The following is a 25,408-nucleotide window of genomic DNA, read 5'->3' on the forward strand; positions in this document are numbered from 1 at the left end:
ATCGTTTTATAGTATGGTGATTTGATCAATGTTGTTATATAGGACAAAGTGTTGGTTAGAGAAAAACTCACAAGTTCATCAAGATGTAAGTGGAGAAAATCAGGATGTTGAGATGGAAGTGTGGGCATACTAAGAGCGGTAGAATTAGTATTGAGGTTATCCGGGACAAAGTGTGGATGACCTCTGTGACATACAAGATGAAAGAAGGGAGATTCAGATGGTTTGAATAGTGAAAATGAAAGGTGTGGATGCTCCAGACCCAAGCAAGTAGGTGTGAGAAGTTGGATATAGAGATTGATGATAGACAGAGGTAGGTTAAATAAGTATTGGGGAGAAAATGATTAGGTAGGAATTACGATATGACACACAAACAAGATGAAGGAAGGGAGATTGAGATAGTTTGGACAGTGAAAATGAAAGGTGTAGATGCTCCAGACCCCAGTAAAGAGGTGTGAGAGGTTGGATATAGAAAGATTGATAAAAGGCAGAGATGGGTTGAATAAGCATTAACGAGGAGAGATCATGATTAGGTAAGAATTAGGATATGCCACATTTTCACTTATCGATGATATGCCCTTAGATAGAAGGATGTGAAAATCGTGAATAGAAATAGAAGATTAGTAGATAATAATTGAGACACTTATTACTTCTATGCCAGTCATAGTATTAGTATATTCATGTGATCTTTGACTTTTGATAACTGATTTCTATCTATAATTTACTATGTTTAAGTGACCATAACTTTGCATAAATGCATATCATGTTTTTCCTTTAATTGTTAATGTAATATATTGTCTTTCACAATATTATTCTTGCTTTGGAGATCAGAAAAAAGATTGCTTCTGTTCTGAGTGGATAATAACTTATGCAGTGGTCGGCTTCTTTTCTTTTTTTTGCCAGAAATCGTAGAACTTTATTATTTAAATTAAAACTGTATTTTATTTTAATTTAATTTAAGGCCTAAAGAGTAGCATTAAAAAGATTCTTTTTAAGTAGGAATATATATAGATTTAAGTGAGAATAAGAATAGATGATCTTTTTTGAGAATTATCCAATTCTAGGATAGTCAATCTTAGATGGCGCCTTCATTTCCTTTTTTCTTCTCTTTTTTTCCCACTAGATTTAAGTACACAAGTTTAGGGATATATATATATATATACTAGTAAAGAAAGCCCGGGCATCAACATTAATAAAGTTATATTGTTACTCTCTCCGTCCCATATTAGATGAGAATCTTACTAAAAATATTTTTTTCATATTATTTGAGCACTTATTAAATTAGGATATAATTAATTAATTCTTTTCCATTTTATCCCTACAATTAATATGACCATTCCTATATTGTATGTGTATTTTTTGTAACTCATTTCAATGTGCATTGATATAAACAAAGGGCAAAATGGTAAAGTCTTCCAATGTATTAATGATTTCTTAATCACCGTATAAAGTTGGAAGTGCCCATCTAATATGGGACGGAGGGAGTATAGTTTATGTATTGTTATAAAATTAGTAAAGATTGTTATAATATATTTTGCTCATAAGTGAGCTAATATAGAAACTTATTTGTCATTTGTCTTTTTAATTTCAATTTTAAATAGCAAATAAATGTAGCAATAAGATCGAGGGTAGAAATGAAGCATATCTTTCTAAATTTAAGTAAAAATAAACAGAGTAGAAGTAACATTAGGGTTATCGATAGGACGATTCATTGGGTTATTTTTTTAAAAATTATATCATTCAATTTTTCGGCTATTTTATAATGTATAACCAAAATTAAAATTTTAAAATCATCCGAATCCTAATTTATGTGACACAAGCAGTACAAAAATTAGTCTTTTTTTTGTTGTCTTGTAGATATTTTAAGTTATTATTTATTGTAAATTATAGTACTTTTTATTAAAGTTTTTAATAACATATGTTACTTTTTATGTTTGAGAGTTAAACCAACTTTTTTTATATGTCTTTTAATTTTATATGTGTTTTGTCCTTTTCCATTTTCAAAAACTAATACTCTCTCCATTTCATTTTATATGTCATTTCTTTTTATAAATATATTGGTTATTCCCTCTTCTTATTGGAACACATGTTAACATCTTATAAAGTAGTTATTCCCTCTTCTTATATAGTAATATATATTATTACTCTTATTTAGAAGAGAGAGTTGTGAAGGACTAACATAGCTCCAAAAAGTTGTTCTTAATGTAATTTAAGTTGTACTATGGGGCCCATTTTATTCAACAACTATTGTATTAGCATCTAAGTTGTACTATGTTAGGGCCCACCTTATTCAACAAGTATTGTACTAGCATTGATGATACATAAGTATTAATTATAACTTGGCGTGTAAATTCTTTAAAATAATTATTGCCTCAATTTTTTTTTAACATTTATTTTTAATTTTAAAAGATTGGAAATTTTATGTTAAAAATTTTAATAATAGAAAAAATGATTTATTTAACTTTTATCATCATCAATACTATTAATTTATTTGACGTTTTTTCTTAATCTTCATCTCATCATTAATGTTATTTCTATAATTTTCTTAAATCACTTATTTATTTATTTTTAACTCTTTTATATATATATATATATTATATTACTCTTATTTAGAAATGAGAGTTAGAAGGACTAACACAACATCAAATAGATGTACCAAAGGTAATACAAGTTGTACTGTATTGGGGCCCACCTCATTACACAAGTACTACTCCCCACTCATATCAAGACACATGTACTATGTAGGGAGTTAGGAAGGACTAACAAGGACAAATATGTAATTTTCTTAAGCTTACCCCACTCATATTACAAAGACACATGTAATATGTATAACACATAGATGCCTTTTATATTATCTATGGATTGATCCATTTTCCCCTTACAGTCTTATAATTTCAAAACCGTTAAATTTCTCTTAATTTTCGAGTAAATATCTCAAAAGATCATCCAACATTGAGAAATTATATTGTAAAATTATTCAACTTTATTTTATACTTCTTATTTATATTACTCCTTATTAGAAGTGAGACTTTAGAGGACGAACATGGCACTACAAAGTTGTACACAAAGCATTTCAAATTGTACTATAAAATTCATTGTCGCTCATTAATTGTACACGTGTCTTTCTACATATACAACAACCCACATGAATAATTACTTTTCTTACTTTTTTTCCTCAGTTTCTCTCTCTATATATTCATTTTTTTCCTTTTTTTCTACTTTCCATTCTCCCCTTTTACTCTCTTTAGTTTATCTTTGATCTTAAATTTTTCATAGATCTTTAAAATATTTTGAATTATTAATTATTATGAATTATAATATTTTGATTTTTACGTAGTTTACAAATATATAAATTTCATTTAAAAAAAGATTGAAGATACCATACGCAAATTTACGATCAAACTTAAACTATTTGATTCTCGAGAAATAAAAAGTGTCACATAAAATGGGACAGACGAAGGATGACTCTCAATTAAATTTATTTCACTTTTTATTTTCCATTTTTAACATAATTTTTCAAGTTGGATTTCTATGAATTCTATTGTAGACCCATTTAAATTTTACCTTTTTGTTTTAAACTAGAGAATTTGGTCGCACTTCTCGCGATCATTAAAAATTAAATATTTTTGATTAATTTATTTACTCTGTTGTTTAATCGTAATATTATTGTTTGTTTTAGTACTATGAAGATTGTGAAAAAAATAAAGCTTTTCAAATTTTACATCTATTAAATGAGGAAGAATATATTTTTTATCAAATAAGTTAAAATATATTTGCTAATAACAAATTCTTCCATTGCATGAAGTTGATCCTTTAATATATAATATATATTTCGGTGTACCATTCTCCTTAAATGTCTAAGAAATATCTCGTAATGTCAAATAACATTGTAATACTCCCTCTGTTCCTAATTACTTGTCCATTTTAAATTGACACATTTATTAAGAAATCAATTAATGACATAGTAGTTTATCATTTTACCCCTATTAATTATAAGTAGATGAAAAGTTCTGCAATTTTCAAAGTAATTAGTGATTTAATTGAGGGTATAATAGGTAAAAAAATTGCTCTTTCTTGATTTGTCAAAATGGACAAGTAATTAGGGACAACTATAAAAGGAAAAGTGAACAAGTAATTAGGGACAGAGGGAGTACTAAACAAATGCATCAGCAAATGAAATTTATATTAAAAATATATTGAATAATGACGTAATAATACCTTAATAGAATTTCCTATCTATTTTTTTGAAAAAAAAACTTCACCCTTTCAATTTTGTTATATCTTCTTATTTAGTAGAAGAATCATCATTTATTATATTCTACTCCACCTTAATTTGTACCATCAGAGTTTTAAGAATAAACATTAAATTTTAAATCGAAATAAAAAATCATTGAAAAATGACAGAAAAAATAATAATAGTATATGAAAATTAAAATAAGGTGCAAGAAAAGCCTTTTCACGATAATTTTTGAAATATATTGATACAATTAAAATGGAGCTGTTATTTTATCTTTAAAATTAAGTTTGAGTGAATTGAATTAGTAGAATGAGAAAAAATATTAAACTAATAACTTTTTAATGTTATTAAATGCATTTTCTTTTTAATTGAGTAGTAGATTAAAAGTTCCGAATTAGGATATTAAAATAATATCTTACTCTCTCCTTAATTATTATGGTATTGCAAACATTTATTTTCCGTAAATGGTGATTCATTTTCCATTTACAGTTATATCCAATTAATTTCTAATGTATTGAATGCGGTTATGTGATATTGAAATAATATCTTTATCTTTCCTGAATCATAATAAAATTATAATTTAACATTTATTTTTCTGAAATGATAATTTTGTTTTAATTCCTAGAACATATTGTTTACTATATTGAATGTAATTATAATAAAACATATTGTATTTAGTATGATAAAAGAACTCAAAAATTTGAGAAATTAGATAAATAGTAATCTTAGCTTCTAAGAAATGTCACATCATCATTTACATATCCAACTTTATATATATATATATATATATATATAATATATATATAAAAGAGTTAAAAAAGAAAAAATAAGTGATTTAACAAAATTATATAAATAACATTAATGATGAGATGAAGATTTAGAAAAAACGTCAAATAAAGTAGTAGTATTGATGATGATAAAAGTTAAATAAATCATTTTTTCTATTATTTAAATTTTTAACATAAAATTTCCAATCTTTTAAAATTAAAAATAAATGTTAAAAATAAAAATAAAAAAAAATCGAGGCAATAATTATTTTAAAGAAAAATATAATCAAAATTGTCAGAAAAAATTGATAAGAATAAATAAGTATCTATTACTAAGAATGGTGTCACTACATTTTTATTTTAACTTTATTGTTACATATGGATAGAAACTTTTAGAAGAAGAAATGATCCAAAAATTTAAAAATAATGATTCCTTAAATGGTGATTCCTTTTCCATTTACAGCTTTTCAATTAATTTTTAATGTATTAAATATGGTTATGGATATTGGAATAATATTTTTATCTTTCCTTAATCATAATAAATTATATTTTAACCTTTGTTTTTGTGAAATGATAATTTTCTTTTCATTCGTACAACATATTGATTAATATATTGAATGTAATTATAATAAAACATGTTGTATTTAGTATGACAAAAGAATTCAATTTTTTAAAATTAAATAAATAGTAATCCTAACTTCTAAGAAATGTCACAAAATAAAATAAAATAAAATAATAATAAAATAATATATATATATATATATCTAAGAAAATGATATAAATTACATTAATGATGAAATGAAGATAAAGGAAAGAAGTAAAAGAAATTAATAATAATATTGATGATGATAGGAGTTAAATAAATCATTTTTTTATTTTATAAATTTTCAATATGAATTTTTCAGTCTTTTAAAATTAGAAAATGCTAAAAAAAATAAAACTAAAACTAAAAATCGAGGCAACAATTATTTGAAGGAAAAAATAACAAAAAATGTCAGAAACATTGATAAGAATAAATAAATATTTATTGCTAAGAAGGTGTCACCCCACATTTTCTATTTTAGCTTTATTGTTACATATAAATAGAAACTTTAAGATGAAGAATGATCCAAAAAATTTAAAAATGACAAATCAATTATGTAAAAATACATGTGTAATTCTTATAAAGTTATAATAACTAATTTCTTCAAATAAATAATTAAATAAAGAAAAAAAATTAATTAAGAAAATAATATAAATAACACTAATTATGAGATTAATAGCATTGATGAGGAAAGGAACTAAATATGATCATCTTTTTAAATTCTTTTTTAAGAAAATATATATAAACTTTAGTTAAAGATAAATAAGAAAAAAAAACTTTAATTAAAGATACAAAAAATCAACGCAAAATAAAAGAAGAAAGAAATTAGAAGAATAATGAGGTTGAAAGAAATAATATCTAATTTTCTCTCTTTTCAAATCACAAAATAAATTTTTGCTTGTTCTCCTCCTAATTTGATAAGAATTCCATAAATAGAATGATTTTTTTCTCCAAATAATTTTTCTTACCCTTTGAAACACTAATCTGCCTTCTTATAAATTTCTCAACCACAATGAATTTTCTCTCCTTGTAGGAGGAATAAATATTTTTTCAAAAAGTCTTTTATTTTGAGGAGAAACTTTTGTTACATGATTTCTTTCTTTACATTAATGTCTTCACAAGAATCATGAGATATTCTCTCTTTCTCTTTTGTTAAAAAAGTCACATGACCTAGAAATTTGATGGACATCTTAGCGACATAAGTTGATACCATATATTCATCATCATCCTCAGAAGAAGAAGAGCCAAAGTGAAGAAATTTGTTCTTATTTGTTACAAATGCTCAACTATTTTTATTTTATTTTATAGGCTAAATAATTATAAATAGTTATGAAAAATGAATAGTTTTTATCTTTTCATCTTTTATTTCCATTTACTCAAATCTATATTAGTGTAATGGATGTTATAAAGGGCATAATTAATTAGGTATGACATAAATACTTTCAATTTTTTTTTTTTTACAATACAGATAAAAAATACAACACAAAGATAAAATGTCAAAAAAAAGAGAAAAAAAATGAATAGAAATGTTGGCCATAGAGAGGTGCCACATCATATTGTCTATATTCAACTTTATATATATATAGGTTCATGCCCTTAGATGTTATTTTATTACTTTAGCTGACATCGACATTTTTGTAAATCTGATATCTACTTTGGAACATTTTATAATGTGGCATAGGCTGACAATTGAGATCATAAATTTAAAAATAATAAAATTTAATTTATTATAATACTAATATCAATATCATAAAGATATATATATCATTTAAAAAATATATAAAAAGTATTATAAATTGTAATAATTAACCGCTTTATTTTTTTAAAATCATATAACTAATTTGATTTACACTCCAAAATTCATAGGTGTCACATAATTTAGACATTAATTCTTTATTACTTAATATATGTAATTATATCAATGACACATAAATTGAAATTAAAAAAATACATATTTTATTTGAAAATGACGTAATAGTACTATAAGGTATAATAATTAACAACTTAACATATTTTAAAATTTTAGTTGACTCTCCAAATTCCATATGTGTCATGTAATTGAGACAGAGAGACATATATTGGTTTAAAATAAATAAAATATTATAAATTATAATAATTAACAACTTAAAATTTATAAAAAAAATCCTTTAAAAAAATTTAGTTGGCTCTCCAACTTCAATCGGTATTACAATAATTAAAACATAAAAATTAACATAGATTGGACTCGTGCTGACATTTATGTTTTCATTTTTAAAATTTTTTATTTTATACTTTATATAAATAAATTTTTTATGTAAAAAGTATTATAAATCATAATATAATATAGCTTAAAATATTTGAAAACATATAAAAAGTTTTTGTTAACTTTTAAAATTTCATCTATACCACATAAATTGGGAGAAATATAGATATATAGATATTTTAAGTTGCTAATTATTGTGAGTTATAGTACATTTTATATAATTTTCATATATATTACTCGCTTTGTCCTGATTTATGTGATACAAATGAAATTTCAAAAGTCAATGAATTTTTTATAAGTTTATTTTTATATTAACTTGCTAATTATTGTGATTTATAATATATTTATGTAAAACATACTCTAAATAAAAATAATTAGCAACTTAAAATATATAAAAACATACTAAAAAATTGATTAACTTCAAATTTCAGATGTACCACATAAATTGAAACAGAAACAGTAACATATATTGGGCCCCGTGCTAGCACGGGGTCCCATATCTAGTATAATAATAAGCCACAATGCAAAAGATCTTTATAGTATTTAGTTACATTGTAACTATCTTGTTAACTTTCAACCAAAATGAGTACTTCTTTTAAATAATAAATATGTCATTGTATGAGCTATTTATTACTCATTCCTTTTGAATTTGTTAATTTGATTTTGATCTGACACATAGTTTACGAAAGTAAATTAGATTTTGAGAAAAAACATTAAGTGATACTTGAAGTTGTCCCAGATTTTCAAAAAGACACCTAACTTTGTGTGCGTCCTATTACCCCACAAAACATTCAAAATCACAATAAATACACATTTTTTACACAATATTTCCACTTTGGACAAAAATATCCTTCGAATGTGCAATTTCTTAAAAACAAAAAGTCGGACCCATTATTGATGTATTGAAGGATGCTTTGGTAATTTCCTATGATGAATTCGTTTTGTTTGTTTCTTTTAAATTTATTTTACTATACTGAATAATTGTATAAAATATTATGAATCACGATAATTAATTACTTAAATATTTAAAAGATATAAAAATATATAAAAGATCTGATTGACTCTTCAAATTTTACCGGTGACACATAAATTGGGACAAATGAAATAATATATATTATTTGAAAATTTCTTAGAAAGTACTATAAATTACAGTAATTAACAACTAGAAATATTTCAAAGACAAAAAAAATTGATTGAATCTCAAAATTTTTTTAGTACTACATAAATTGAGAACGAAGAAATGACCTATATTATTTGAAAATTGCGTAAAATCATACAATAAGAATTAACAATTTAAAATTTTAAAAGACTTTAATGCTTTATACTTATTCTATTTCCACTTTGGACAAAAATATCCTCCCAATATGCATATTTTTTTAAACAAAAAGTGGGACCCATTATTGATGTATTGAAGGATGCTTTGGTAATTTTCCTATGATGAATTCGTTTTGTTTGTTGTTTATTTTTTTAAATAATTGTATAAAATATTATAAATCACAATAATTATTTACTTAAATATTCAAAAGATATAAAAATATGTAAAAGATCTGATTAACTCTTCAAATTTTATCGGTGACACATAAATTGGACAAATGAAATCATATATATTATTTGAAAATTACTTAGACAGTACAATAATATACAGTAATTAACAATAGAATATTTTAAAGACAAAAAAATTTGATTGAATCTCGAAATTTTATTAGTACCACATAAATTGAGAAAGATGAAATAACCTTTATTATTTGAAAATTGCGTAAAAGATATTACAAATCATACAACAATAATTAGCAATTTAGAATGTTAAAAGACATAAACAAATTTTTACCATAGTTAACAATAATTGAAAATTTAAACTATTTTAAATTAATATTAAAGTTTGATTAACTCTTTAATTTTGTCTTTGTCACATAAATTGAAACAAAAAATGATACATATTGGGCCCGTGCTAGCACGGGCTCTAGTATATATATATATATATATATTAACACTTTATTTGAGATACTTTTAAAATTTATGTATAGCTAATACATATTTTAGTTACTAGATACACGACCCCGTGTCAGCATGGGGCTCAATATCCATTTGTCTCATATTAATTGATTACTTTTCATTTTGCATGGTACTAAAAAAATTATAACTAAGAAAATAATTTTACTAATTTAACCCTTAAAAAATTTTGTGAGAATTTTACAAACAAATGTGACACTTTCAAAATAAATGAATGGCAAGGGTAATATAGGAAAATTTTAAATAATGTTTTGTTGATTTAGTAAGATAATCAACTAACATGAGACAACTATTTTTAGAATAATAGTCAATTAATATGGGACGAAGGGAGTGTCATATAACTTGAATAGTTAGCCAAATTTTTATATGATTTTAAAAAGATGTTAAGTTGTTAGTACTTTTTATATAATTTTAAAAATAATATATATTACTCTCTTTGTTTCAATTTACGTGGCATATATAGAATTTCAAAAATTAATCATTTTTTATACTATGTCTTTTAAATATTTAATGTAATTTTTCAGATCATATATGTTACTTCTCTTGTCCCAATTTATGTAGCACTGATAAGATTTTTTTAGAGTCAAGTGATTTTTTATATGTATTTTATAATTTTTAAATTGTTAATTATTGTGATTTATAAATTGATACCAATAGAATTTCGAGAGTCAATTAGATTTTTTTATATAACTTTTAAATATTTTAGTTGTTAATTATTATGATTTATAGTGTTATTTATATTTATACAGTTTTGAGATATATAACAAACTAAAAAAAAGACATAATTTTTCCATATTTGGTAAACAAATAAAGTAATTAGCATTTTAAAAAATGATTGCCATAAAAAATAAAATGAAAGAAGTTATGAGGTATAAATAAAGAAAAGGTAATAAAAAGTGGGACCTATATTATATGCATTAGTTAATAGAAGGAAACTAGAGAAAAAGAATGGCCCACATGCATGGAAAGTAGGCAAATTTTTTTGCGACGGTAAAATAAAATGTGAAAGGGCTTTTATGTCAAATTTTAAAAGTACAACTACAAAAAAGTGAAGTACAATATTATTTATTAGAAAAGTATTAAAAGTTGGATCAAATTGCCCTTAAGCTTTCTTAAATATGGCAAAAAACTGTCATGTTAAAAATTGAAAAACTGTCTCTTTTATATAAGAGAAAAATAAAAATAAATATACAATATATTTAATATTATGATATGCATTATTAATACATGAGAAATTATAATATCAACTTAGTGCAAGAGATTTTAGTGCATGTATGAGTATATGGATAGACATAATTGTCCCTCAAAATCTTTTTCATATTCTTTCCACCGTATTTTCACACTCTATTTGACATTTATATTTAGAAAATATGTAATATATGTTAATTTTAATACACCAAACAAAACACTTCAAAATAAATAATCTCAATACAATAAATTAATACAAACATAACTAATATCATCATCACTAATATACCTTATTTAGTAGTATTATTCTTATACACTGTGTCAAAACGACTCCTTACTCATATTTAAACTTAAAGAGGAGAAGTTCTCCAATGTATATTATTTTATTTATTATATATATGAGTTTATCAAATAGTTTAAAGGGTGTGTTTAATTAAGAAAACTACAGTACCACAATAAATATAATATGAATATTTTTCATGTTTTTATTAATTAATAATCACGCGAATTCAATATGTTAACTTTGTTTTACGTACTCCTTTAATCATGATGTTGGTTGAGTTTTACAAACTTAGTAAAAATTCAATGTATTTGTAAATTTCTACATATATAAATTTTGAGTTGAAAATAATGAGTGTGACTATTTTTTGTAATATATACATATAGCTTTTACTACCTTGTTATCTTAATGGGGAAGTTTGATTTTTTATTTTTTTTTGTGTAAAGTAGGAAAGAAGTTTGAAAGCAACTACACATATATTAAGCAAATTATTAATTAATGGATTGATTTCATAGGCTACCTATATACAACTTTTTGCATATTAGCTTGGGTAGTTTGGTTTAGAAGTAAACTATCCTGAAATTAGTGATATCCGAATCAGTTGTGCGTGATTAATAAAGGGAAAATTTGTGGAAACATAGCTATAGTTTAAATTAATTACGACTTGCAGCTTAATTTTAGTTGTAATTATGTGCGTACCTCTCCTCACTTTTTCTCTATCTCCTCTCTCATCGCTTATACATATACAAATACAATTATATGATAGATATACAAATGCAATCATCTCTCTCCACTCTCTGCCCTTTCTCACTCATCTCTCTCATCTCTCTCCCAATCACGCTCGCCAGATATACAAATACATATGTATACCAATTACATATATGCAATTATCTTACAGATATACATATACAACTCACATCTCTCCACTCTCTGTCCTCTCTCATTCGCCTCTCTCCTCCCTCTAACATGTAGCTATGAATCATAATTAACAAACTATAACTATGAAACCTAATTAAAATTATTTTAGTGAGTATTTGTGAAAGTTCCCCATTAATAATAAATATAAATTGACAAAATGGCACAGCATAACACCCTTTTCTCTAAAGAATGTATTTTTTCAACTTTTGAAAACTATTTCTATTACTACTCAAATATAACTGCCTTTTTCTTTTAAAAATTGGTCAAACAACTAAACTCTTTAAAATAAAATATTTTTGACTTTTTAAAAAATTGATCAAGTAGGTCGAAATGCGTTTAGACACTCTTTAGATGCTCTAAGAAAATATCTCTTCTCAAATATTAAGTTTCAGGCCTTAGAAAAGACTATAAAGCTCATTCAATTGGTTAAATTATATTACTAAAATCTATCTATAATCATATCTATTGATACTTATAATATTTTGAAGGGAAAAATGTCTGAAATATATCCGAATTTTGATTGAATTTATTGTAACAATATCGAACTTTGGAAAGGACCTTTTACCCCCCTACACTATTTAATAGTGTACTTTAAAAGTATATATGTGTCCACGTGGATATCATAAATATTGCATCATTATAAATAGTAATATGTCCACGTGGTATATATATACCTTTAAAATACACTATTAAATAGTGTAGGGGTAAAATGTTCTCCATAAAGTTTGGTATCGTAACAGCACTTTCGGCCAAAGTTGAAGTATTTTTCAGACCCAGCAAAATCTTAAAAATTAGATTAATAAAATATTCTTTAAAAAATTAATGGATCTAAGTACTTTTTTTTTAAATCTAAAAGTAAAATTAGAACTTATTTGTATGATTCAAGGTTTGAAGCGTATAAATTTTTTTCAGGAAAGTTATTCGATAAAATTTCAAAAATTCTTATACAAATTAAAATAATAAATGCGCATGTGATATAATCGTTCGAGTGAATATCTACTAAAAAAAGTTATAAAAATAATCCAATTTATCCTTATATTTTTGTTACGACCCAGACCGTCGTGATTGACACCCACACTAACCCTCCGGTGGGAGAATCATTAATACTAATTAGCTAACTCAAGAACTACACATTCAAAGATACGGAAGCAGATTTAAATGCAGAAATAAAGTAGAGTTCCCATAAACTCCAAAAGTCTAACAATGATTATCAAAACATTGTGGAAATATTCCCTAGAAACTGAAAGTCAATGTACCAAAATTCTAAAGATACTAATTAGCTAACTGAAGAACTACACATTTAAAGATACAGAAACAAGATTAAATGAAGAAATAAAGTAGAGTTCCCATAAACTCCAAAAGTCTAACAACGACTATCAAAACATTGCGGAAATATTCCCTAGAAACTGAAAGTCAATGTACCAAAACTCTAACAAAGAACCATAAGTCTAAAGAAAATGGGTACAACCCAATTAAACATACGAATATCTAACTAGAAAGTTTGAGTCCGAAAGAGCGGCCTAAAATATAGAGAACTCATGGCGGCCTGGAAGAACTAGCTCACCCTTGAATTCGAATCGACCACTGATCTCCTAGATGAGGTCTGTCAGTAGCCGCCTGAAGATGCCATGTACTCAACAAAGAAAGAGCAAGTGCAGTATCAGTACGTACTACACAACCACAATGTACTGGTAGAATCATGCGGCTATCCCAGTAAGTGAACATATACAACATAGTAAACATGCATATACAAAATATAACACATATATCGATTATCAATCATGAACAACTTACAATTTCACATTCTCTTTAACAAGTAATCACGACAATTCAATGGTCCTCTCATGGAACCTTTACCCAAACTGTTAGTGCACCGGAACGTGGTACCCGATCCAAGTTAGTGTGTCGGAATGTGACATCTGTTCCAATATGTATGTCGGCACGTGACATCCGTTCCAATATGTATGTAGGCACGTGACATTCGATCCCAATTAGTGTGTTAGAACGTAACACCCGATCCATTCAACAAACAACAATCACAATCAAAATGTACATTCTCAAAATCATACAATCAAGTGTTGATTCATGACATATATATAATCATTCATTCATTCTCATTTGCATTAGGTGTGATCAATAATGCAATATTCGTATACATACATACATTATAATGAAACAATTGCTAGCATACATAACACAAACAAGAAATCAAACCATCACCTACCTAAAAAACAAGCTTGAATCCTCCTAAGAAACTTGATTCTTCCCTTTCTGGATTCGTTCCGCTTGCTCTAGGTCTACAAACAATCAAATCATAACGAGGATCAATAATTAAGGTCTAATTTACCCGGATTATGACAAACCCAAACCCAAGACCCAAATTATGAACCTAAGGTGCCGTTGGGGCTTTTTCCCACCATAAAAAACCAGTCCAAAACCCTCCCCCAACAATATTTAACCAATATTCTTCGATTTACAGATTGAAAGACGGATTAGGGGAGTAAAATTCTTACCTTTTGCACCAAAAGTAGAGGAAAACTGCCAAGAAATCGCCTGGGGTCGTCTCCTAACTCTTAAGAACGAAGTTTGCAGAATAATGACGTTTTTGGGGTTTATTTCTGACTTAAGTCGCGACTGTCCCGCTATGGCGGCTCTCATCCCTCCACAACGGCCCCGCCCTGGTGGCTTGCACGGAAACAGTGAGTCGAATTAAGAGTTCCAAACCCCCACTTCACAACACACCTTCATCCCATGACATTTAGAAACAACCCGTTCACGCTAAGATCAGTTTCGGGAAATCTACTCGCCCGAATTTGATTGCGTAAAGTTGTACGAGTTCCTTAACGTCTTAGCTATCTACTCATGTGATCAAATTCATTATCAGGTCTCTCATTCACTACTAGATCTTCCTAGAATTCACTGACTCCGATTTCGTCCAAATCTGAACTAGGCTAGGTATTCTCAAGTAACTACGAAAAAGTATTCTGACCCGATTTGTTTCCCCGATGACTTTTATATAACGACGGAAACAAGTCGTTACAATTTTTCTATTAGAGGGGCTGAATCTCGAGTTTGTCATAATTATTGTGAATGTTGATAATATGAGTATTATTGAAATTCATGTAAAACTTTCAAAAATAGTAGATTGTTATAAAGAAAGAATTTAAAATGAAATATCTTGGAAAAATAAGATTTTGCGTTGGTTTATAAATTGAAAAAATGAGATAAGCTTTTCCCCCATCTATCAACGTACATTGAAAATCTATTAAGGCAATTTTAATAGATTAAATATATCCATTGAGTACCTTAATAATTGTGCGATCACATAATAAAGATATATTTAAGCCTCGAAATAATAAATAATTTTTTGATGTAGCTCCTCTTCAATATGAAGACATTAGAATGCCATTAAACGTGCATTCAAATACCTCTGAGAAACAATTAATATAAGTTTGTTTTATTCAATTTAGTATTAATTGGTTAGTTGTCTAACTCACATCTAGAGCACAAACATGTTATTTATTTACATTTGGGGTTATAAATTTATAATCATATCATGTCGATCAACTAAATAAATTATACTGCTAATTTTTTAAATTATAATGTTGCTTAATAGATTGGGCATAGAACACATCATACTTTCACCAATATGTTTTTATAATTATGATCTTTAGAAGAAAGGTGAAATAGATGCTCAATAGTTCACACAAACAAAAATTAAGTTAATCCGTTCAATAATATATTATCAATCTCAACATTTAAAAGTTTGGTACACAAGATAGAAATATAATGTCTCTAAGATATCAACCGATGATTTCATTAGATGGGGTACTAAAATAAGAGTTTTATTTTTTTTCTTAATCAAGATTTTGTCCCAATTGAATTTTACTAGTGAGATTTTAATGTGAAAGTTAGAAATGTACATTATTAAATATGTGAGCTATTTTTTTTTTTTACTTGAATTTGTTTTTCATAGATTTTTTTCTAATATATAATATTTAATGAGATATATTATCTATTAATGAACATCCAAGGGGAGAAATACTCCTACAACTCTTTGAATAGCTTTGCAATCATTTTCTGAAACATACAATCAAGCAAACAACTTTCAAGCAGTTTTTATGGCGATACATGACATAGCAACCATGCAAAGTGGATACTTGACAGGCCGACAAAAAGGACACTTGGTAGTCGTGCAAGAGCAACACGTGTTAGGTCACTTAACTTGCAACGTAACATGTGTCACACCTAAATTCACCCTCACATTTCCTTACCTCTAAAATAAACTTTATTCCAACTTTTCATATATACATCAAATTGGAAAACAATAATAGTTCATTCTTTCCCTTCTCAACTTCTTTTAAGCCAAGCCATACTACTTCTAGTACAATTTTGTCATTGCATAACATTATTCAGAATAAAAATGCAGATTTTAAGATACATTGGACCTAACCCCTGCATGGTTCAATATAGAAATATAGTTAGTTAAATCCTATATTTAGCTTAATATCTTTTATATAGTGGAACTTTGGTTTTTGCAATAGGTCTGCTCCACTAAAACTATATATGATACTTTTAGTTCATAAATAGTGCATAAACTTTTTATTATTGCATTTTGGACCACATATATAATGAAAAAAAACTTTAATATAATTTCCTTTCTCAGTATGAAATCTAATTCAACTGAAATTAGAGAATCTGTTACTTACTTCTCTTTTGATAAAAGATCAAAAAATCAAAATGAATTAATCCGAAAATTCTGTTTCCCTTTATGAGAGACAAGAAAACTGAAAAAAGATTTCATTTTTCCCCACTCAAATAAAAGGTAGTGCAATAAGCTACCACAATTGAGGGGTTATTTATCGAATTATTCGATCAAATTCACTGTTTATTTTTTTTTAATTGACAAAAATAAATTTAAGATGCAAGTTTTATGGGTTTAATTTTTAAATTTTTTAGCATTGAATTCATTATATTCTTAAAATTATAAGCTCATTTTATACTATTATTGTAATTTTAGAAATATTTTACACATGCATAAATTTATGATATGTCTGAAAAGTATTAGGTTTAGATGAACTTGACACCAATACTCTACACTGTACACACTACTAAAATGATCACTATTGTCCCACTGGAAAATAAATTTCTCATCCTAATTTACGATTGAAAAAATCTTTTTTTAATAGTAACATTCCCCTATGTTAGTCTGTATACCTAACTTATATACTGATTATACATATATTATATATGAATTACATGTATTATATACTTATCGATTATTTTTAATTTAAGTTGTTGAGGGGATATATTGGTAAAATTAAAAGGCTGTGTGAGTCATTGACAGGAAAAAAAGAAAAAAGTCTTCTCAAATTTGTGTGTGATGCTTTACAGTAAGTCATTCTTGTCATTTTGCTAACTGTTGCTCTTAAAAGTTGGTACTAAATGTGAGGGCTTTAAAGATTATTAGACCTTTTCTTTTTCTTCTTTTGAAAGATGCATCACTTTCATAGTGTGCCAAGCTAGGATTAGAACTTTTAAAAGTATATTATATGCAAATAAGAAGAGAAGTATATATGACTAAGTTATAACTAACTTTCGAAATGGATTCAAGATTTAAATTTTTTTCATAATTTATTATTTGTGTTTATCCACATACCATAGATAATGTTGTTTGGTTAGAATGAATCAACTGTGCTCTTGCTTTAACAAATGAGAGTTTTCAATGAAATTGGTGAATCATGTGAGGTAATTAGATGTGTGGACAGATGACTCGTATAGTACCTGCTAGCGTGGCTATATAGTGAAAGGAAATGAGTTTAAATCGACATTTAAAAAAAAAAAACTAATAGAAGATATTAAACTCTCGAATGAAACTAATTATAAGTAACTATTGGTCATTCTGACGTGTCCTTAATTCATGAGCTAGTTTGATTAAGACCAAAAGTTTATTTTTAAAGTGAATTCTAGTTTAAATTGTCAAACAATCAATGAAAGAAGGACCACTACTATCGATATGGTTGAAGTCCCGATCACTAAAGAGAGTTTGTAGAATTCATAAAAATAGGAGAAGAACCTTTATTTTCTTGCACGAAATCAAATTGTTGCATGCACGAGTGAAATAATTGTTTCGTACGAATTTACAATTTATATATAATATTGTTAGATAGATTAGTTACGAGCTCTGTGTATGCATATAAGATTACAATCATGCCTACCACCAATGAATTCGGTGAAATGATTAAAATTCCTCCATTTTTAAGTGATCATCACAAGTTTCAATTTGGATCTCCGTTTAGAATAAATGATTATTAGATCGAATTATTCAACTTCAAAAAATTATTAGCTATGAAGTTAGAATTTTTCAAAGATGTTGTATAAGGAGACAACATTAAATTTCCTCCACATAACACTTCCCGACACATCCATGAGACAGTGACTAGCTATGTGGAGTGTGAATAGTATAATATGGAAGTCTAAATTATAACACCGTGCGAGTAAATCAATAATTAAAATAGGTCTAACTCTAATAATATTATATTATAATTTTACTATCAGTATCTTGAAGCTATTAGGTAATCACACTTTATTCACTTACAGTATTTGGTAAAGTCTTGTATTTTTTGTAATTGTATTTCTTATGAGTGATATGTAATATTGATCTTAAAGTTATGAAATTATGAAGAATTTAAAAACTATAGTTATTACTTTTGCTAGGTGCATCTCACTTTATTCTTTGGTGGAAAAAGTATAATATATATTAACCTTTATTAGTTAGAAGTGAACGCTATGTGTATCTAGTTTTATAAATTTAGGGTTGCAGAAAATTATGATCATTGACTTTTAACGATTGTTTCTATTTTAATACAGATGATCGAGTTTGATTGTTTATTAAATTTTGTCATAATTGCTAATTGTTTGGCCAATAATTGAATTCTATTTATTATCTAAGATTCATGGTTGGAAAAAAATAACTTTTTTAGATTAGAGAAGAATTTAAGAGGGCATAGATTTATGGCTAGGATCGAATAGAAATATACTTAGTTATCCTATTCAATTTCATAAACTCAATGCATTGTTAATATATTAATTCCATGAGAAAATTTTGATGGACTTAATTAACAATTAAGAATAAAAATAGTGATTATAAGAGGGTCACTTCCTAGAAATCATTCACAATTTATCTAACATGTATATACCCCATAACCTTTTGTTGTAATTAAATGGATCTAATTAAGTACTTAATATTTAAATGTTTCATTATAAGAAAAGGCAAAAATTAGAAAATAAAATCACAAATAAAACCTTGTGATGTACATAAATGGAGTTAGAGATTTGAATTTTAGAACATATAATTTATTATGTTCTGATTAAATTATTTGTATATAATAAGTGAAAAAAATTGCCACAAATTCAAAATTTATGTCAAAATTATTAAATTCTACTAAAATCGTATATTGCATTGTGGTATCCATGCACCAATAGTTTTTTTTAAAAAGTTTATCCAAGAAAATCTCTTATAAAATTATATAAGAATATCAACTAAGATAAATTAACATGTTATAATATACTTCTTCATATAGAATTCTCATATGTTGTACCAATACATATAATTTTAAATCCAAAAGATGCCTTATGGAAACAAGGAACATGAATGATTAAAAAAGGCTTCAAGCCTGCAACCAATTTTTTTAACCATTCATATTTGAGACCCCACCCCCACCCCCACTCCATCCAAACAAAAAAGAAAAAGAAGAAGAAAGTCATAGAAATCTTTTAATTATATTAATTATGACCTAATTATTTGAAACCCTAATCAAATTCCATTTGTAATTCCACCAACTTTAATTAACTCTATACTTAGTTTTCTATTACTAATATAATATAATTATTGGTTCTTTTATTTTAATTTTTCTTGCCATCTTAATCTCGTTATAGTGTATGTTTTTCTAAATACTGTGTTTATGCTTTGCTTGAATCTTAAATTGAGGATTTATTATAAATAATATTTATATTACATAATGTAAGAATAAAATTAGTGTACACACGATCCTTTTTATAATACACTTTTAAATTTACGTTGTTAATCCCACCAACTTAAGAAATAACTTAATTCAACAATCACAAATGGACATTTTTAATCCATTTTTTTAAAATCTTCTTTTGGGTTGACTTCAACAATTAATTAAATGAAGCCTATATAATTGAAGATTTATTTTTTTGTTATAATAAGTACTGACAGTTGAGGACTATGACTTTTGATCTTTAATTACTAAGAACTACTAATACTATTTATTTATTTTTTCAAAAAACTTCTAGACACATTTAGTCTCTATAGTTTTTTTTAAAAAAAAAAAAGAAAAAGAAGGAAGAGAAGTCAAAATTTACTTCAACCTTCATAAGAGAATGTTATAATTCTACATATTATTAAAAAAAAATTTAGAAAAATTTAGCAAGAAATTAAAGGAGTTGATTAAATTATTGCGTACAAATACATAGTAAATCTCGCTCGCCTCCCTCGTCTCTCTCCCATCTCGCTTGCCACTCTCTCATGTATCTGGTATCCCAGATACATGCGAATCACTTCAAATGCATATATATACATGTATCTAGTATGATTCACATGTAACTGTGATACGAATCTCGCTCACTCCCTCCCCTATCTCGCTCGCCTCTCTCCTTATTCTTGTGTATCTTGTAGCAAAAAAATAAAAAATAAAAAATAAAAAAATAAAAAGATAAAAAAAATAAAATAAAATAATATATATATATATAAGTGTGAGATACGTAAAATACTCTTAATTAATAATAAAATACATAATATTTTTAAAATGTAGATAGTAATAATATATATCATAATAAAATATGTAATTATGTAGTATAGTTTTTTCTAAATTATTTGTCTACAATTTTCGAGAAACAACTAAACATAACACATGAAATACCTACAAAGCCCATTCTTAAAGTGGGCCCAAAGTGGATACTGCTACCGAAAATTGGATCAGCAAAAGGTGATCGAAGTCTACATATACCTAACTTTGATGTCACTATTTTTCAGTCATATTTACTTCGATTTTTTTTTTATATTTATGGTATATGAAATTAGTTTTGATATAATTAAAAATAAAATTTTTATCATGGATCAGTGAAAAATTTGTATCATAAATCACGAGTTTTTTACACATTTTTCATTGAACCAGTTCACTGATAAAATATATGGTAAGTAACGTCTTATTACTGAAATAGTGAAAAAATTTCTAAGTTTTTTCATATGAATACATTACTATTTTTTTCTTGTTCTCATTCAATCAAAATATTTATGAAAATAATCACTGAACATTTATTCAGTGAGAAATTTCAGAGAAAAAATAGTGATATTTTAATAGTAATAGATATGATTGAAGTTCAAATATTTCTACTTCAAAATATATGAATGAAGTTCAACCATTTTCCTTTTAAACTTTATCACATGTGTCAGAAATTCAGACATCTATGCCTGAAATTCAATCATTTTTTACTTAAATAATATGAAGTTAAAATTTAATTATTTTTGTTTGACTTCAATTTTTTTTTACCTGAAGTTCATACGTACACATGTGATAAAAGTTAAATCATTTTTGTCCACATTTAATGCATTTAAACTTTTATGGTATGAAGTTTCAAACAAAACATATCTAAAATTAAGTCAAATAACAATATCCAAATAAAATACCAGTAAATTTCTTAATGCAAAAAAGTCAGTCTACATCTCATGCTATTTCTTTCTTCCATGGCCAACATTTACTTTTAGTGATTTTATCATAAAAACTTATATTACTTATTAAAATAAAAGATATGCAAAAAAATTAAATCCTTATCCGATAGCTTATCAACTTTAAAAATAAAGAAAATCCCTTAGAGTTTTCTTCTTCAAGTAATGTTTCTTTCCTTTTTTCTTCCTTTTTAGACAAGTGAAAATGATAGAATTCTGATATTTGACAAGACCATATGCATGATTAAAGTATATGTAATTTAATTTCATATGATATCTAAAAGAATCTAAAAGAAATGGCAAAAGTAGAAAGGTAGTGATTAGTGAATCTCAATTAGGAAAAAAAAGTTATAAGTAATGTATATTGTATAGTGAGTTTGAAAAAGTTTGTCATTTTCATGTGTTTAATCAAACAAACACCACACTTTTCTTAATCTTGAAAATTGGAGTTTTCAAGCATGGATAGTACATAAGTGAAACATTAGAAAATGATACAAATATATTGGGTGTGTTTGGTACGATGGAAAATATTTTTTAGAAAAATAAGTGAATTTCTTATGTTCAGAATGTAAGCAAAAAAAATATTATCCTAAAAATATTTGTATATAATCTAGACAATTTCTATAGGAGGTGACAGCGAGGCTAGGGGGGTGGGGTTTACGGGTAAGTGGATATATGAAGATGAGGTATCATTTGTGAAACTTATTTTTCGTATTTTAACAAGTTACAATCAATGTGAAATATCATTTGTGCAACTTATTTTTCGTATTCAACAAGATAAAATCCTTTTCTTATTTAAGAACATATTTTCTTAAAAATAATATTCTCTAAATATTTTGACCAACTTATCAAACATAAGAAAATTAGAAATCATTTCCGGACACATCCTATATATTGGCATGTAGTTCATGCAGTTGGGTCCTCTACACAACAAGTATATTTATTATTATTGCATGGTGACTTCATGGGGAAAATATAATGACTTTTAGAATGTTTCCTTCTTCAATAAGAAAGTATAGTTTTTTTTTCCTTCATTTTTTTTCAGTAATAAGAAAGAACAGTTTAATTGAAATGAGAATTGATTAAAGATTAGTCACCAAAATCTGATTCAGTCAAAAAGCTAGTTCAATAAGTGAGAATTATCTAAGATCATATAATGAGATCGAATATCCATATCCACCTAATTTGAGACAATTCAACACTACACATGCATCTAGCTAGGTTTGCCAATTGGATCATGTACAACATGGTATATAGGTTCAACATAGAATAAAGCAAAAATTAGAATAAGTATAACTTATAACATGAAAAAAAATAAAATATTGAGTTTAACTCAACCATCAAAATTAACTTATAAAGTGTTGAGCGTCCACAGTCACATAATAAGACCAAATATCAATATCTTGCCCCACACCCTATATAGGACAATTCAACAAATGCTTAAATCAAGTTTGAATAAGTCGGATTAATATCACAATATAACTATTTTATTATACTGAATAAATAAAAATGAACGGAGATAGAAGTAAATAAAAAAGGCGAAGAAAAGCTAGGCTTTAAATTGGTCAATCTTGTAAGGAACAAATTGGTCGTGCGTTACAACTGGTCATTCTTGCCATTTTGTTTATGTTAATTCTTAAAAGTTGGTGTGAGAACTTTTGAAGATTATTTTAAAAAAAAAGTAGATGCAAATAGCTTTATGTCTTTGACCAAAAAAGTATGAAAATAAAAAAAGAAATTAATGTTTAAAGTTGAATGTGTAAAGCTTGAACTATCATACTCCACTTTATAACACATTTATTTATTAAACTGTGGGGGCACCAACAAGAAAAAAAAAGTTCTATGTTTTGTCAATAAAAATAGCGTTTACTGATTATTTTTGGCCTTTTTACTTTTGAAAAATCTCCTATTATGGAGTTTCTAACTCCACGAAAAAGTTTCATAATAATACCGCCAGAGATTCATCATCAATTGAATTTGAAATTCTATCATAATGATTATTTTTTCATTATAAGAACTTAAAACTTAAGTGATTATTTATGCAAATTTACCTTGCGTAGCACGCTAATCACCTTTATCTTTCGAAAAATAATTATTATTATAGACTTTTAAATTTAACTGTTAAATTTGTAGACATTGTTATACAATTTCACTTGTGGATTGGAATTTGAGACTTCAAAACGATAACTATTTTTCAATACAAGAACTAAAAAGTGGTTATTTGTGTGAATTTTACCTAGATGTACGTGGTTAGAAAGCCCATTAATGAGCCCACACATACTTGTAGTAAGGCCCAAACTGATTTATGTCAATCAAAAAACCAATATCTTGATTTTGTGCAAAAGATTCAGCTCTATACCTTATTATATTCACTTGCTAAATTGCTCGTAGCTAATAGAAATTTATTGCTAATTCGTTGCAAAATAGAATTAGTGATCAATTTTACTATTTAGCTACGAAATATGTTAGTGGCTATTCTATTTTTTTAGTAGTCGGGAAGTAGTAGCCCACATCGCATTCAGGAGTAATTTTTTTTCCTTGCATTGTAAGTTACTTGACTCTTTTTTATGTCAAATTTGACTGAACTCAACTTGAACAACCCTTAATATGATTTCCCCCCTTTTTGGGGCAAAATTATGGATTTCTTTGCATAGAAGTTCGTAGAGTATTTTACGGAATTTGATAAATTGACTAATGTTATGGATTTATGGTTGCTTGTATGTTAAATAATATGAAAATCTCACTTTTCTATAATTTGTTTATCAATGAAATTTAATTCAACTCTTACAAGTATATTAAATTTCTTAACCATATAACCTTTTTATTTGAATTATCTTTGTACAAGGTTTTAGGCATTGCAAGGCATAAATTTATCCTTTTGCGTCATAATGTCTACAAGTTATGCCCTGCGCTTTTAAAAAAATGACCAATTTAAAGGACAAATCGTGCCATTAAGTTCTGTCTTCACTACTTATTTTAGCACTATATACTGTTGTAACTACTTTTGCTATTCCACACTCCATTTTTTTCCTTCATTCGATGTTCAACACCTGTATTAAAACTCGTCAAATGTATCTATGGACTAACGAATATGTTTGATACATATCGAGCAATGCCTGACTACATGAACAAGGGAAGAAACATATATACTACAAGCTGCAATCCCTTTATTAGCTTCACTATAACACTTCCATAGCTATACTCTGATGACTTAAATAGATTGGTGCCAACAAGTTTTCTTCACTTATTGGACTGCACTGATGACAACTTCCTGGGCAAAATGTGCTCTGACTTTATACATGTTGCTGAATTTATTGTTTGGTGACTCTCGCCATCACTAGGTAAAACTGACAGCAATTTCTTCCCGTTGAGAAGACTCAAATTGAGATCGTCCTCACATATCTGCATCCTATCAATGTCGATAGTATTTACACA

The 25,408-nt window shown here is 26.4% G+C and overlaps 1 protein-coding gene and 1 long non-coding RNA gene across 3 annotated transcripts in view; both read right to left on the reverse strand.

Moving 5' to 3' along the window:
- LOC125819013 (uncharacterized) overlaps nucleotides 1-25,408 on the reverse strand; it is a 513,298-nt gene that overhangs the window by 385,476 nt on the left and 102,414 nt on the right. The window lies entirely within an intron of this gene.
- The window catches only part of LOC125819033 (uncharacterized), a 231,012-nt gene that overhangs the window by 204,573 nt on the left and 1,031 nt on the right, over nucleotides 1-25,408 (reverse strand). Inside the window, exon 1 of one of the 2 annotated variants that reach the window (XR_007442424.1) lies at nucleotides 1,347-1,353. The exons of the other annotated variant lie outside the window; for it this stretch is intronic. This is a non-coding gene — a long non-coding RNA (uncharacterized LOC125819033). Of the gene's footprint in view, nucleotides 1-1,346; nucleotides 1,354-25,408 lie in introns of those variants that run through there. 2 annotated transcript variants of the gene reach the window in all.

This window comes from Solanum verrucosum, unplaced genomic scaffold (genome assembly GCF_900185275.1).
Source record: "Solanum verrucosum unplaced genomic scaffold, falcon-dt-bn FXZP01000252.1, whole genome shotgun sequence".
NCBI classification, from domain to species: Eukaryota; Viridiplantae; Streptophyta; class Magnoliopsida; order Solanales; family Solanaceae; genus Solanum; species Solanum verrucosum.